This window comes from Salvelinus fontinalis, unplaced genomic scaffold, assembly GCF_029448725.1.
Source record: "Salvelinus fontinalis isolate EN_2023a unplaced genomic scaffold, ASM2944872v1 scaffold_0162, whole genome shotgun sequence".
NCBI classification, from domain to species: domain Eukaryota; kingdom Metazoa; phylum Chordata; class Actinopteri; order Salmoniformes; family Salmonidae; genus Salvelinus; species Salvelinus fontinalis.
In genome coordinates this window covers 122,073-134,801 of record NW_026600371.1, presented here as the reverse complement: position 1 = coordinate 134,801, position 12,729 = coordinate 122,073, and the positions used below count along the sequence as shown (strand labels likewise).

The following is a 12,729-nucleotide window of genomic DNA, read 5'->3' as shown; positions in this document are numbered from 1 at the left end:
ACTTCTATTTTTGTTTCATCAGACCAGAGGACATTTCTCCAAAAAGTAGGATCTTTGTCCCCAAACTGTAGTCTGGCATTTTCAGGTTATGTCGATATAGGACTCGTTTCACTGTAGATACTTCTGTATCTGTTTCCTCCAGCATCTTCACAAGGTCCTTTGCTGTTGTTTTGCATACTATTGCTTGTACAGAGGAACGTGGTACCTTCAGGCGTTTGGAAATTGCTCCCAAGGATGAACCAGACTTGTGGACGTCTACATTTTATTTCTGAGGTCTTGGCTGATTTCTTTTGAAAATCCCATGATCTCAAGCAAAGAGGCACTGAGTTTGAAGGCAGGCCATGAAATACATCTACAGGTACACCTCCAATTGACTCAAATTATGTCCATTAGCCTATCAGAAGATTCTAAAGCCAGGACATCATTTTTGGTCATTGTCCAAGTTGTTTAAAGGCACAGCCAACCTAGTGTTTGTAAACTTCTGACCCACTGGATTTGTGATACACTGAATTATAAGTGAAATAATCTGTCTGTAAACAAATTTTGGAAAAATTACTTGTGTCATGCACAAAGTAGATGTCCTAACCGACTTGCCAAAACTATAGTTTGTTAACAAGAAATGTGTGGAATGGTTGACAAACGAGTTTTAATGACTCCAACCTAAGTGTATGTAAACTTCAGACTTCAACTGTATGTACCATTTCAAATTATGAAACAATTTGAGTTGCAGTATCCTTCCCTGGTTGTCTAGTGGTTAGGATTCGGCGCTCTCACCGCCGTGGCCTGGGTTCGATTCCCGGTCAGGGAATATCAGTACCACTTCAAATTACAAAACGATTTGCGCTGCAGTGTCCTTCTGAGGTCTACATTTTATATCTAAGGTCTTTGCTGAATTCTTTTGAAAATCCCATGATCTCAAGCAAAGAGGCACTGAGTTTGAAGGCAGGCCATGAAATACAACTACAGGTACACCTCCAATTGACTCAAATTATGTCAATTAGCCTATCAGAAGATTCTAAAGCCAGGACATCATTTTTGGTCATTGTCCAAGTTGTTTAAAGGCACAGCCAACCTAGTGTTTGTAAACTTCTGACCCACTGGATTTGTGATACACTGAATTATAAGTGAAATAATCTGTCTGTAAACAAATTTTGGAAAAATTACTTGTGTCATGCACAAAGTAGATGTCCTAACCGACTTGCCAAAAATATAGTTTGTTAACAAGAAATGTGTGGAATGGTTGACAAACGAGTTTTAATGACTCCAACCTAAGTGTATGTAAACTTCAGACTTCAACTGTATGTACCATTTCAAATTATGAAACAATTTGAGTTGCAGTATCCTTCCCTGGTTGTCTAGTGGTTAGGATTCGGCGCTCTCACCGCCGCGGCCCGGGTTCGATTCCCGGCCAGGGAATATCAGTACCACTTCAAATTACAAAATGATTTTCCCTGCAGTGTCCTTCTGAGGTCTACATTTTATATCTGAGGTCTTGGCTGATTTCTTTTGAAAATCCCATGATCTCAAGCAAAGAGGCACTGAGTTTGAAGGCAGGCCATGAAATACATCTACAGGTACACCTCCAATTGACTCAAATTATGTCAATTAGCCTATCAGAAGATTCTAAAGCCAGGACATCATTTTTGGTCATTGTCCAAGTTGTTTAAAGGCACAGCCAAACTAGTGTTTGTAAACTTCTGACCCACTGTATGTACCATTTCAAATTGTGGACCAATTTGCACTGCAGTATCTTTCCCTGGTGGTCTAGTGGTTAGGATTTGGCGCTCTCACCGCCGCGGCCCGGGTTCGATTCCCAGTCAGGGAATTTCACTTTTGCGACTTGTATACTTGTGCAACCTGTCACAATGAATTTAGTAGGTTATCGCACATATGTACTACTTCAAATTACAAAACCATTTGCCCTGCAGTGTCCTTGCCTGGTGTTTTAGTGGTGCACCAGTCTCTCCTGCAGCAAAGCACCCCCACAACATGATGCTGCCACCCCTGTGCTTCACGGTTGGGATGGTGTTCTTCAGCTTGTAAGACACCCCATTTCTCCTCCAAACACAACAATGGTCAATATGGCCAAACACTTCTATTTTTGTTTCATCAGACCAGAGGACATTTCTCCAAAAAGTAGGATCTTTGTCCCCAAACTGTAGTCTGGCATTTTCAGGTTATGTCGATATAGGACTCGTTTCACTGTAGATACTTCTGTATCTGTTTCCTCCAGCATCTTCACAAGGTCCTTTGCTGTTGTTTTGCATACTATTGCTTGTACAGAGGAACGTGGTACCTTCAGGCGTTTGGAAATTGCTCCCAAGGATGAACCAGACTTGTGGACGTCTACATTTTATTTCTGAGGTCTTGGCTGATTTCTTTTGAAAATCCCATGATCTCAAGCAAAGAGGCACTGAGTTTGAAGGCAGGCCATGAAATACATCTACAGGTACACCTCCAATTGACTCAAATTATGTCCATTAGCCTATCAGAAGATTCTAAAGCCAGGACATCATTTTTGGTCATTGTCCAAGTTGTTTAAAGGCACAGCCAACCTAGTGTTTGTAAACTTCTGACCCACTGGATTTGTGATACACTGAATTATAAGTGAAATAATCTGTCTGTAAACAAATTTTGGAAAAATTACTTGTGTCATGCACAAAGTAGAAGTCCTAACCGACTTGCCAAAACTATAGTTTGTTAACAAGAAATGTGTGGAATGGTTGACAAATGAGTTTTAATGACTCCAACCTAAGTGTATGTAAACTTCAGACTTCAACTGTATGTACCATTTCAAATTATGAAACAATTTGAATTGCAGTATCCTTCCCTGGTTGTCTAGTGGTTAGGATTCGGCGCTCTCACCGCCGCGGCCCGGGTTCGATTCCCGGTCAGGGAATATCAGTACCACTTCAAGTTACAAAACGATTTGCCCTGCAGTGTCCTTCTGAGGTCTACATTTTATTTCTGAGGTCTTGGCTGATTTCTTTTGAAAATCCCATGATCTCAAGCAAAGAGGCACTGAGTTTGAAGGCAGGCCATGAAATACATCTACAGGTACACCTCCAATTGACTCAAATTATGTCAATTAGCCTATCAGAAGATTCTAAAGCCAGGACATCATTTTTGGTCATTGTCCAAGTTGTTTAAAGGCACAGCCAAACTAGTGTTTGTAAACTTCTGACCCACTGTATGTACCATTTCAAACTGTGGACCAATTTGTACTGCAGTATCCTTCCCTGGTGGTCTAGTGGTTAGGATTCGGCGCTCTCACCGCCGCGGCCCGGGTTCGATTCCCGGTCAGGGAACTTATCTTTTGCGACTTGTTTACTTGTGCAACCTGTCACAATGAATTTAGTAGGTTATTGCACATACGTACCACTTCAAATTACAAAACCATTTGCCCTGCAGTGTCCTTCCCTGGTGTTCTAGTTGTGCACCTGTCTCTCCTGCAGCAAAGCACCCCCACAACATGATGCTGCCACCCCTGTGCTTCACGGTTGGGATGGTGTTCTTCAGCTTGTAAGACACCCCATTTCTCCTCCAAACACAACAATGGTCAATATGGCCAAACACTTCTATTTTTGTTTCATCAGACCAGAGGACATTTCTCCAAAAAGTAGGATCTTTGTCCCCAAACTGTAGTCTGGCATTTTCAGGTTATGTCGATATAGGACTCGTTTCACTGTAGATACTTCTGTATCTGTTTCCTCCAGCATCTTCACAAGGTCCTTTGCTGTTGTTTTGCATACTATTGCTTGTACAGAGGAACGTGGTACCTTCAGGCGTTTGGAAATTGCTCCCAAGGATGAACCAGACTTGTGGACGTCTACATTTTATTTCTGAGGTCTTGGCTGATTTCTTTTGAAAATCCCATGATCTCAAGCAAAGAGGCACTGAGTTTGAAGGCAGGCCATGAAATACATCTACAGGTACACCTCCAATTGACTCAAATTATGTCCATTAGCCTATCAGAAGATTCTAAAGCCAGGACATCATTTTTGGTCATTGTCCAAGTTGTTTAAAGGCACAGCCAACCTAGTGTTTGTAAACTTCTGACCCACTGGATTTGTGATACACTGAATTATAAGTGAAATAATCTGTCTGTAAACAAATTTTGGAAAAATTACTTGTGTCATGCACAAAGTAGATGTCCTAACCGACTTGCCAAAACTATAGTTTGTTAACAAGAAATGTGTGGAATGGTTGACAAACGAGTTTTAATGACTCCAACCTAAGTGTATGTAAACTTCAGACTTCAACTGTATGTACCATTTCAAATTATGAAACAATTTGAGTTGCAGTATCCTTCCCTGGTTGTCTAGTGGTTAGGATTCGGCGCTCTCACCGCCGTGGCCTGGGTTCGATTCCCGGTCAGGGAATATCAGTACCACTTCAAATTACAAAACGATTTGCGCTGCAGTGTCCTTCTGAGGTCTACATTTTATATCTAAGGTCTTGGCTGAATTCTTTTGAAAATCCCATGATCTCAAGCAAAGAGGCACTGAGTTTGAAGGCAGGCCATGAAATACAACTACAGGTACACCTCCAATTGACTCAAATTATGTCAATTAGCCTATCAGAAGATTCTAAAGCCAGGACATCATTTTTGGTCATTGTCCAAGTTGTTTAAAGGCACAGCCAACCTAGTGTTTGTAAACTTCTGACCCACTGGATTTGTGATACACTGAATTATAAGTGAAATAATCTGTCTGTAAACAAATTTTGGAAAAATTACTTGTGTCATGCACAAAGTAGATGTCCTAACCGACTTGCCAAAAATATAGTTTGTTAACAAGAAATGTGTGGAATGGTTGACAAACGAGTTTTAATGACTCCAACCTAAGTGTATGTAAACTTCAGACTTCAACTGTATGTACCATTTCAAATTATGAAACAATTTGAGTTGCAGTATCCTTCCCTGGTTGTCTAGTGGTTAGGATTCGGCGCTCTCACCGCCGCGGCCCGGGTTCGATTCCCGGCCAGGGAATATCAGTACCACTTCAAATTACAAAATGATTTTCCCTGCAGTGTCCTTCTGAGGTCTACATTTTATATCTGAGGTCTTGGCTGATTTCTTTTGAAAATCCCATGATCTCAAGCAAAGAGGCACTGAGTTTGAAGGCAGGCCATGAAATACATCTACAGGTACACCTCCAATTGACTCAAATTATGTCAATTAGCCTATCAGAAGATTCTAAAGCCAGGACATCATTTTTGGTCATTGTCCAAGTTGTTTAAAGGCACAGCCAAACTAGTGTTTGTAAACTTCTGACCCACTGTATGTACCATTTCAAATTGTGGACCAATTTGCACTGCAGTATCTTTCCCTGGTGGTCTAGTGGTTAGGATTTGGCGCTCTCACCGCCGCGGCCCGGGTTCGATTCCCAGTCAGGGAATTTCACTTTTGCGACTTGTATACTTGTGCAACCTGTCACAATGAATTTAGTAGGTTATCGCACATATGTACTACTTCAAATTACAAAACCATTTGCCCTGCAGTGTCCTTGCCTGGTGTTTTAGTGGTGCACCAGTCTCTCCTGCAGCAAAGCACCCCCACAACATGATGCTGCCACCCCTGTGCTTCACGGTTGGGATGGTGTTCTTCAGCTTGTAAGACACCCCATTTCTCCTCCAAACACAACAATGGTCAATATGGCCAAACACTTCTATTTTTGTTTCATCAGACCAGAGGACATTTCTCCAAAAAGTAGGATCTTTGTCCCCAAACTGTAGTCTGGCATTTTCAGGTTATGTCGATATAGGACTCGTTTCACTGTAGATACTTCTGTATCTGTTTCCTCCAGCATCTTCACAAGGTCCTTTGCTGTTGTTTTGCATACTATTGCTTGTACAGAGGAACGTGGTACCTTCAGGCGTTTGGAAATTGCTCCCAAGGATGAACCAGACTTGTGGACGTCTACATTTTATTTCTGAGGTCTTGGCTGATTTCTTTTGAAAATCCCATGATCTCAAGCAAAGAGGCACTGAGTTTGAAGGCAGGCCATGAAATACATCTACAGGTACACCTCCAATTGACTCAAATTATGTCCATTAGCCTATCAGAAGATTCTAAAGCCAGGACATCATTTTTGGTCATTGTCCAAGTTGTTTAAAGGCACAGCCAACCTAGTGTTTGTAAACTTCTGACCCACTGGATTTGTGATACACTGAATTATAAGTGAAATAATCTGTCTGTAAACAAATTTTGGAAAAATTACTTGTGTCATGCACAAAGTAGAAGTCCTAACCGACTTGCCAAAACTATAGTTTGTTAACAAGAAATGTGTGGAATGGTTGACAAATGAGTTTTAATGACTCCAACCTAAGTGTATGTAAACTTCAGACTTCAACTGTATGTACCATTTCAAATTATGAAACAATTTGAATTGCAGTATCCTTCCCTGGTTGTCTAGTGGTTAGGATTCGGCGCTCTCACCGCCGCGGCCCGGGTTCGATTCCCGGTCAGGGAATATCAGTACCACTTCAAGTTACAAAACGATTTGCCCTGCAGTGTCCTTCTGAGGTCTACATTTTATTTCTGAGGTCTTGGCTGATTTCTTTTGAAAATCCCATGATCTCAAGCAAAGAGGCACTGAGTTTGAAGGCAGGCCATGAAATACATCTACAGGTACACCTCCAATTGACTCAAATTATGTCAATTAGCCTATCAGAAGATTCTAAAGCCAGGACATCATTTTTGGTCATTGTCCAAGTTGTTTAAAGGCACAGCCAAACTAGTGTTTGTAAACTTCTGACCCACTGTATGTACCATTTCAAACTGTGGACCAATTTGTACTGCAGTATCCTTCCCTGGTGGTCTAGTGGTTAGGATTCGGCGCTCTCACCGCCGCGGCCCGGGTTCGATTCCCGGTCAGGGAACTTATCTTTTGCGACTTGTTTACTTGTGCAACCTGTCACAATGAATTTAGTAGGTTATTGCACATACGTACCACTTCAAATTACAAAACCATTTGCCCTGCAGTGTCCTTCCCTGGTGTTCTAGTTGTGCACCTGTCTCTCCTGCAGCAAAGCACCCCCACAACATGATGCTGCCACCCCTGTGCTTCACGGTTGGGATGGTGTTCTTCGGCTTGTAAGACACCCCCTTTCTCCTCCAAACACAACAATGGTCAATATGGCCAAACACTTCTATTTTTGTTTCATCAGACCAGAGGACATTTCTCCAAAAAGTAGAATCTTTGTCCCCAAACTGTAGTCTGGCATTTTCAGGTTATGTCGATATAGGACTCGTTTCACTGTAGATACTTCTGTATCTGTTTCCTCCAGCATCTTCACAAGGTCCTTTGCTGTTGTTTTGCATACTATTGCTTGTACAGAGGAACGTGGTACCTTCAGGCGTTTGGAAATTGCTCCCAAGGATGAACCAGACTTGTGGACGTCTACATTTTATTTCTGAGGTCTTGGCTGATTTCTTTTGAAAATCCCATGATCTCAAGCAAAGAGGCACTGAGTTTGAAGGCAGGCCATGAAATACATCTACAGGTACACCTCCAATTGACTCAAATTATGTCCATTAGCCTATCAGAAGATTCTAAAGCCAGGACATCATTTTTGGTCATTGTCCAAGTTGTTTAAAGGCACAGCCAACCTAGTGTTTGTAAACTTCTGACCCACTGGATTTGTGATACACTGAATTATAAGTGAAATAATCTGTCTGTAAACAAATTTTGGAAAAATTACTTGTGTCATGCACAAAGTAGAAGTCCTAACCGACTTGCCAAAACTATAGTTTGTTAACAAGAAATGTGTGGAATGGTTGACAAATGAGTTTTAATGACTCCAACCTAAGTGTATGTAAACTTCAGACTTCAACTGTATGTACCATTTCAAATTATGAAACAATTTGAATTGCAGTATCCTTCCCTGGTTGTCTAGTGGTTAGGATTCGGCGCTCTCACCGCCGCGGCCCGGGTTCGATTCCCGGTCAGGGAATATCAGTACCACTTCAAGTTACAAAACGATTTGCCCTGCAGTGTCGTTCTGAGGTCTACATTTTATTTCTGAGGTCTTGGCTGATTTCTTTTGAAAATCCCATGATCTCAAGCAAAGAGGCACTGAGTTTGAAGGCAGGCCATGAAATACATCTACAGGTACACCTCCAATTGACTCAAATTATGTCAATTAGCCTATCAGAAGATTCTAAAGCCAGGACATCATTTTTGGTCATTGTCCAAGTTGTTTAAAGGCACAGCCAAACTAGTGTTTGTAAACTTCTGACCCACTGTATGTACCATTTCAAACTGTGGACCAATTTGTACTGCAGTATCCTTCCCTGGTGGTCTAGTGGTTAGGATTCGGCGCTCTCACCGCCGCGGCCTGGGTTCGATTCCCGGTCAGGGAACTTATCTTTTGCGACTTGTTTACTTGTGCAACCTGTCACAATGAATTTAGTAGGTTATTGCACATATGTACCACTTCAAATTACAAAACCATTTGCCCTGCAGTGTCCTTCCCTGGTGTTCTAGTTGTGCACCAGTCTCTCCTGCAGCAAAGCACCCCCACAACATGATGCTGCCACCCCTGTGCTTCACGGTTGGGATGGTGTTCTTCGTCTTGTAAGACACCCCCTTTCTCCTCCAAACACAACAATGGTCAATATGGCCAAACACTTCTATTTTTGTTTCATCAGACCAGAGGACATTTCTCCAAAAAGTAGGATCTTTGTCCCCAAACTGTAGTCTGGCATTTTCAGGTTATGTCGATATAGGACTCGTTTCACTGTAGATACTTCTGTATCTGTTTCCTCCAGCATCTTCACAAGGTCCTTTGCTGTTGTTTTGCATACTATTGCTTGTACAGAGGAACGTGGTACCTTCAGGCGTTTGGAAATTGCTCCCAAGGATGAACCAGACTTGTGGACGTCTACATTTTATTTCTGAGGTCTTGGCTGATTTCTTTTGAAAATCCCATGATCTCAAGCAAAGAGGCACTGAGTTTGAAGGCAGGCCATGAAATAGATCTACAGGTACACCTCCAATTGACTCAAATTATGTCAATTAGCCTATCAGAAGATTCTAAAGCCAGGACATCATTTTTGGTCATTGTCCAAGTTGTTTAAAGGCACAGCCAACCTAGTGTTTGTAAACTTCTGACCCACTGGATTTGTGATACACTGAATTATAAGTGAAATAATCTGTCTGTAAACAAATTTTGGAAAAATTACTTGTGTCATGCACAAAGTAGATGTCCTAACCGACTTGCCAAAACTATAGTTTGTTAACAAGAAATGTGTGGAATGGTTGACAAACGAGTTTTAATGACTCCAACCTAAGTGTATGTAAACTTCAGACTTCAACTGTATGTACCATTTCAAATTGTGAAACAATTTGAATTGCAGTATCCTTCCCAGGTTGTCTAGTGGTTAGGATTCGGCGCTCTCACCGCCGCGGCCCGGGTTCGATTCCCGGTCAGGGAATATCAGTACCACTTCAAATTACAAAACGATTTGCCCTGCAGTGTCCTTCTGAGGTTGACATTTTATATCTGAGGTCTTGGCTGATTTCTTTTGAAAATCCCATGATCTCAAGCAAAGAGGCACTGAGTTTGAAGGCAGGCCATGAAATACATCTACAGGTACACCTCCAATTGACTCAAATTATGTCAATTAACCTATCAGAAGATTCTAAAGCCAGGACATCATTTTTGGTCATTGTCCAAGTTGTTTAAAGGCACAGCCAACCTAGTGTTTGTAAACTTCTGACCCACTGGATTTGTGATACACTGAATTATAAGTGAAATAATCTGTCTGTAAACAAATTTTGGAAAAATTACTTGTGTCATGCACAAAGTAGATGTCCTAACCGACTTGCCAAAACTATAGTTTGTTAACAAGAAATGTGTGGAATGGTTGACAAACGAGTTTTAATGACTCCAACCTAAGTGTATGTAAACTTCAGACTTCAACTGTATGTACCATTTCAAATTGTGAAACAATTTGAATTGCAGTATCCTTCCCAGGTTGTCTAGTGGTTAGGATTCGGCGCTCTCACCGCCGCGGCCCGGGTTCGATTCCCGGTCAGGGAATATCAGTACCACTTCAAATTACAAAACGATTTGCCCTGCAGTGTCCTTCTGAGGTTGACATTTTATATCTGAGGTCTTGGCTGATTTCTTTTGAAAATCCCATGATCTCAAGCAAAGAGGCACTGAGTTTGAAGGCAGGCCATGAAATACATCTACAGGTACACCTCCAATTGACTCAAATTATGTCAATTAACCTATCAGAAGATTCTAAAGCCAGGACATCATTTTTGGTCATTGTCCAAGTTGTTTAAAGGCACAGCCAACCTAGTGTTTGTAAACTTCTGACCCACTGGATTTGTGATACACTGAATTATAAGTGAAATAATCTGTCTGTAAACAAATTTTGGAAAAATTACTTGTGTCATGCACAAAGTAGATGTCCTAACCGACTTGCCAAAACTATAGTTTGTTAACAAGAAATGTGTGGAATGGTTGACAAACGAGTTTTAATGACTCCAACCTAAGTGTATGTAAACTTCAGACTTCAACTGTATGTACCATTTCAAATTGTGAAACAATTTGAATTGCAGTATCCTTCCCAGGTTGTCTAGTGGTTAGGATTCGGCGCTCCCACCGCCGCGGCCCGGGTTCGATTCCCGGTCAGGGAATATCAGTACCACTTCAAATTACAAAACGATTTGCCCTGCAGTGTCCTTCTGAGGTTGACATTTTATATCTGAGGTCTTGGCTGATTTCTTTTGAAAATCCCATGATCTCAAGCAAAGAGGCACTGAGTTTGAAGGCAGGCCATGAAATACATCTACAGGTACACCTCCAATTGACTCAAATTATGTCAATTAGCCTATCAGAAGATTCTAAAGCCAGGACATCATTTTTGGTCATTGTCCAAGTTGTTTAAAGGCACAGCCAAACTAGTGTTTGTAAACTTCTGACCCACTGTATGTACCATTTCAAACTGTGGACCAATTTGTACTGCAGTATCCTTCCCTGGTGGTCTAGTGGTTAGGATTCGGCGCTCTCACCGCCGCGGCCCGGGTTCGATTCCCGGTCAGGGAACTTCTCTTTTGCGACTTGTTTACTTGTGCAACCTGTCACAATGAATTTAGTAGGTTATTGCACATACTTACCACTTCAAATTACAAAACCATTTGCCCTGCAGTGTCCTTCCCTGGTGTTCTAGTTGTGCACCTGTCTCTCCTGCAGCAAAGCACCCCCACAACATGATGCTGCCACCCCTGTGCTTCACGGTTGGGATGGTGTTCTTCGGCTTGTAAGACACCCCCTTTCTCCTCCAAACACAACAATGGTCAATATGGCCAAACACTTCTATTTTTGTTTCATCAGACCAGAGGACATTTCTCCAAAAAGTAGGATCTTTGTCCCCAAACTGTAGTCTGGCATTTTCAGGTTATGTCGATATAGGACTCGTTTCACTGTAGATACTTCTGTATCTGTTTCCTCCAGCATCTTCACAAGGTCCTTTGCTGTTGTTTTGCATACTATTGCTTGTACAGAGGAACGTGGTACCTTCAGGCGTTTGGAAATTGCTCCCAAGGATGAACCAGACTTGTGGACGTCTACATTTTATTTCTGAGGTCTTGGCTGATTTCTTTTGAAAATCCCATGATCTCAAGCAAAGAGGCACTGAGTTTGAAGGCAGGCCATGAAATACATCTACAGGTACACCTCCAATTGACTCAAATTATGTCAATTAGCCTATCAGAAGATTCTAAAGCCAGGATATAATTTTAAGTGAAATAATCTGTCTGTAAACAATTTTTGGAAAAATTACTTGTGTCATGCACAAAGTAGATGTCCTAACCGACTTGCCAAAACTATACTTTGTTAACAAGATTTGTGTGGAATGGTTGATAAACGAGTGTTAATGACTCCAACCTAAGTGTATGTAAACTTCTGACTTCAACTGTATGTACCATTTCAAATTGTGGGCCATTTTGCACAAGAGTATCCTTCCCTGGTGGTCTAGTGGTTAGGATTCGGCGCTCTCACCGCCGCGGCCCGGGTTCGATTCCCGGTCAGGGAACTACGCTTTTGCGACTTGTGCAACCCGTCACAATGAATTTAGTAGGTTATCGCACATACGTACGATTTTACATTGCAACTCTATCCATACCACTATAATAATATATTATAAGTCATTGTGAACTTTTTAATATCTTGATGACTCATGCTACATTTATGACATGAATACAAAAACATCCTCCAGGGAGCAGGATTTGAACCAGCGACCTAAAATGTTTATTATTTACCATCCTACAGTCCACCGATCTAGCAACTGAGATATCGAAGGACTAAGATGATTTGGAAATGTGGATTATCCTATGCGTTCTGAATCCTTTTTTAATATTTTGTGAGTTAACTTGGAATCTTTCCTAATTAGAAAACTGGAAATGCACGTTTTATTCTCTATAGGGGAATGTGCGAACAACAGGCACATGTATATCTTTTAGGGGCATTTATGAGGTAGGAAAAGGGTCCTCCTCAAGTCGGATTTCAGCATGTACAGTGTTCTACGGTCCTCTGCTATACCAACTGAGCTACTGAATGTGGAGAACTTTTTGATAAACTTGAAGTGTTTTGTTTTCTTCTGTATGCTTGGATTCGTACACCTAGACTATTCTTTAAGGAAACTGGAAATGCACATATTATTCTCTATAGGGGGATGTGCGAACAGTTAAAAATATTGTTTGGGGCCCATTG

At 41.5% G+C, this 12,729-nt stretch overlaps 11 non-coding genes across 11 annotated transcripts; all 11 read left to right on the top strand.

The window, feature by feature from the left end:
* The first annotated feature begins 1,344 nt into the window (after positions 1–1,344).
* On the top strand, positions 1,345–1,416 carry trnae-cuc (transfer RNA glutamic acid (anticodon CUC)). The gene has a single exon. It is a non-coding gene; the product is annotated as a tRNA-Glu (tRNA).
* A 1,411-nt stretch (positions 1,417–2,827) lies between these two features.
* On the top strand, positions 2,828–2,899 carry trnae-cuc (transfer RNA glutamic acid (anticodon CUC)). Its single transcript has one exon. It is a non-coding gene; the product is annotated as a tRNA-Glu (tRNA).
* A 337-nt stretch (positions 2,900–3,236) lies between these two features.
* Positions 3,237–3,308, top strand: trnae-cuc (transfer RNA glutamic acid (anticodon CUC)). The gene has a single exon. It is a non-coding gene; the product is annotated as a tRNA-Glu (tRNA).
* Positions 3,309–4,918: 1,610 nt separating this feature from the next.
* On the top strand, positions 4,919–4,990 carry trnae-cuc (transfer RNA glutamic acid (anticodon CUC)). Its single transcript has one exon. It is a non-coding gene; the product is annotated as a tRNA-Glu (tRNA).
* A 1,411-nt stretch (positions 4,991–6,401) lies between these two features.
* trnae-cuc (transfer RNA glutamic acid (anticodon CUC)) lies at positions 6,402–6,473 on the top strand. Its single transcript has one exon. It is a non-coding gene; the product is annotated as a tRNA-Glu (tRNA).
* Positions 6,474–6,810: 337 nt separating this feature from the next.
* trnae-cuc (transfer RNA glutamic acid (anticodon CUC)) lies at positions 6,811–6,882 on the top strand. The gene has a single exon. It is a non-coding gene; the product is annotated as a tRNA-Glu (tRNA).
* A 1,002-nt stretch (positions 6,883–7,884) lies between these two features.
* On the top strand, positions 7,885–7,956 carry trnae-cuc (transfer RNA glutamic acid (anticodon CUC)). The gene has a single exon. It is a non-coding gene; the product is annotated as a tRNA-Glu (tRNA).
* Positions 7,957–8,293: 337 nt separating this feature from the next.
* trnae-cuc (transfer RNA glutamic acid (anticodon CUC)) lies at positions 8,294–8,365 on the top strand. The gene has a single exon. It is a non-coding gene; the product is annotated as a tRNA-Glu (tRNA).
* Positions 8,366–10,583: 2,218 nt separating this feature from the next.
* On the top strand, positions 10,584–10,655 carry trnag-ccc (transfer RNA glycine (anticodon CCC)). Its single transcript has one exon. It is a non-coding gene; the product is annotated as a tRNA-Gly (tRNA).
* A 337-nt stretch (positions 10,656–10,992) lies between these two features.
* On the top strand, positions 10,993–11,064 carry trnae-cuc (transfer RNA glutamic acid (anticodon CUC)). Its single transcript has one exon. It is a non-coding gene; the product is annotated as a tRNA-Glu (tRNA).
* Positions 11,065–11,980: 916 nt separating this feature from the next.
* On the top strand, positions 11,981–12,052 carry trnae-cuc (transfer RNA glutamic acid (anticodon CUC)). The gene has a single exon. It is a non-coding gene; the product is annotated as a tRNA-Glu (tRNA).
* The last annotated feature ends 677 nt before the right edge of the window (positions 12,053–12,729 follow it).